This window comes from Mus caroli, chromosome 15 (genome assembly GCF_900094665.2).
Source record: "Mus caroli chromosome 15, CAROLI_EIJ_v1.1, whole genome shotgun sequence".
Classification (NCBI taxonomy): Eukaryota; Metazoa; Chordata; class Mammalia; order Rodentia; family Muridae; genus Mus; species Mus caroli.
The window spans coordinates 52,324,231-52,327,316 of NC_034584.1; positions in this window are offsets into that span (position 1 = coordinate 52,324,231).

The following is a 3,086-nucleotide window of genomic DNA, read 5'->3' on the forward strand; positions in this document are numbered from 1 at the left end:
TTGAACATGAATGATGCAGATTGGTTGGGGGCTGGTCTCCACAGGACGGTCAGATACAGGTAGATATGTGTGTGTGTGTGTGTGTGTGTGTGTGTATGTATGTGTGTGTGTGTGAGTGTGTGTGTATGTGTGTGTGTGTGAGTGTGTGTGTTGTGGGGGTGGGGGGAGCTGGATGGTTGTCTTGGGACTGACCATGCCTAATGCAGGCTCAATGAGCAGGAAATATTTTCTGTTATCACTCTCTGATTCAGCCATTCAGCAAGATTTCTTCAGGGCAGATTGCCATAGCCATTTCTCCTTTGTTGAGTCATCAATGGTCTTGGTTCTAGGTATAGAGTCATGGTCCCCTCCAATCCATTAGCATTCTCTTCCCCTTTCGATAAGCAAGGGAAATAAATCCATATGCAAAGTGGGGATTCATTCTGTTTTCTTTGCCAGCGCTGGACAAAGGTCGTGCCTCCGAGGTCCCCCTAAGGCCATATCTGCTTTGCTCTTTGGTGTCTACACAGGACAGCAGGAACAACTGGGGGCAGCCCCTCTCCAGCTAGCCACACAGCCTTTTCCACAGGGCTTGATTTTGTTTTTGTTCTTGTTGTTGCTCTGAGGTGACTTTCTGGTTTCTGTGTGTGGGGAGGGATGATAGGTCTTTTGAGGAAACTGCAAAGACAGCCTCTGATTTTGAACAAGGCAGACCTCCAGGCCTATGTCTTCCTAAATTACCATCACTGTGGATTCTTGAATCCCCTGCTGTATCCCGAAAGCTGCGTTTCCTGGACCGCTGATTTCTTGTGGGAAGGTGATTGGAGAATTGGGGATTGTAGGCCTTGACATTTTAATTCCATCAAATAAATGAAACAAAAGTGAAAAAGCAACTGATGGAGCTCTTTAGGGGAAAGAGAAGTCAAATCCCCCACGTGAAGAGGGTGATTTGAGTGGGTCGGAATTTCGATGAGCTTGAGCTTGTAGGAGAGCTGGCATTCCAGAAATGGGCCCCACCCCCAGCAGCCCCTGCACTAAATTCAACTCCAACATGCGGTCACCTCAAAGGGTCACAGTGGAGAGATGAGAGCAGGGTATGGTGGGCGACACCGTGCAAACAGAGGAGTCCACTCAGATAATTCTATGTGCTTGACCTTATAACTTGTCACAGACCCAAATTCCTTCTTGATTTTATTTTATTTTACTTCCTTTTATGTATGTATGTATGTATGTATGTATGTATGTATGTATGTGTGCATGTATATATGCATATACATATGTATGTATCTATTATCTATCTTTCTATCATGTATCTATCCTTATTTATTTATTTACTTATTTATTCATTCATTTATTTATGTAGTATGTGGTGTGTATATTTTCATGTGTACATGTGTGGTTACAGGTGTGTTATGTGGGTTCTTGTGATCAAATTCAGGTCACTGGGCTTGGCAGTCAGTACCTTTACCTGCTGGGGCATCCCACTAGCCCTCTACTTCCTTCTTCATGGACATCTGGTAAGTACTGGAGTTGTTGGGAGTTGCTTAAAAGTCTGTAATGACTCAGTGGCCACTTGTTGAGTGACTACCTGGTGTCAGGCTCCATGCTAGGAGTAGGAGATCGGGAAGAGATGCCCCTGATGATCATGAAGGTGTTGGGATGACTCAGTGTGCTGGTGGCCTTGCACGGGCAGAGTGGAATGAAGACCATTAGAATTCTTGGAGAGAGAGTTGGAAAGATGGCTCAGAGGTTAAGAACACCGACTGCTCTTCCAGAGGTCCTGAGTTCAAATCCCAGAAACCGCAGGGTGGCTCATAACCATCGGTAATGAGATCTGATGCCCTCTTCTGGAGTGCCTGAAGACAGCTACAGTGTACTTATATGTAATAAATAGATCTTTAAAAAAAATCTTGGAGGATATCAGCAGGGGGTCAAGTTCTGCCTTCTCCCAGATTCATGTCTGCACAGACTTGGGTCATGCTTGGAAGGGGAGACTTTGCAGGCATAAAGGCGGAGACAGAGGATGCCAGTCTGCATTAGGGTGACTTTACCGGATGAGAACATCATCTTAAAGATAAAGCCGTGTGTTTGAGGCACAGGAAGAGGCCAGAGGGAGTGTGGCACTTACAGCCTCAGAGCACTGAGCATTCCTGGAGTCACAGAAAGAAAAGACACAGGAAATCCTTCCCTAGAGCTTGTTCAGGGAGCATGGCCCTGTCACACCTAGGTTTGGGACCATGAAGAATGCACTCTTCTCAAACATCCGACTTGTGTACCTTGTAAATGTAGCCCTAGGCAACGAGTGTCCCACCTAAGGACCCAAGAGAGACCTGAGGAAGAGCCATCAGGCTTCAGTCCCTGCTTCTCTGTCCCTTTTTCCATCTGAACCAACCATGCCGGGGAAACTCCCTTGCTCTGTGGATGGTTGAGTGGTGGTGGGGCAGGGTACTCCTCCTTGTTCTTTCTGTGGTCCTCAGACTGCATATGATGTGTGGAGCACAAGGATTCTGGGAACTATTGCTGAGCTCTTAAGTGAGTGTTCTGAGTTAATGCATGAGCAGAGGTGGACCAGCCAGGAAGAAGAACCGAGCTGTGGACATCTGTGGAAATGGAGCGGAAGGACTTTTCATCTGCTGGGCTTATTGCTGACCCTTGGTAAACGTGATATTGAGGAGGTTTTCCCATTGAGATCGTGTAGACTAATCAGTAACAAACAGGGCAGGAAGAAAGATGAAGTAACAAGAAGAAGCCTGAGTTGTGTCCATTGCCCTTCCAGGGCAGACACCCGATGGTCCAGGAAGGCTTATTATCTGTGATAACTCCTGAGGGGCTTAAACATTCCATTTTTAGATGTGGGCTCTGAGGCTGAGAGAGAGAAGGCAGCTGGGAAGCTCCTGTCATGACAGCATTCCGCGAACTGGACTCTGAGCCAGGCTGTTCTGCTCCTAAGTGTGTGTCCTCTACAGCACACAGCGAAGCTTACACTGGTAGCCAGTATTGGGAAGGGGCAGTAGTTAGGGTCCCTGAGGCTGACATAGATCTAAATGCCTTCCAAAGTCTGGATAATTAGAGGACAGATTCTCTGGAAAGATGATCTAAGAAGATAG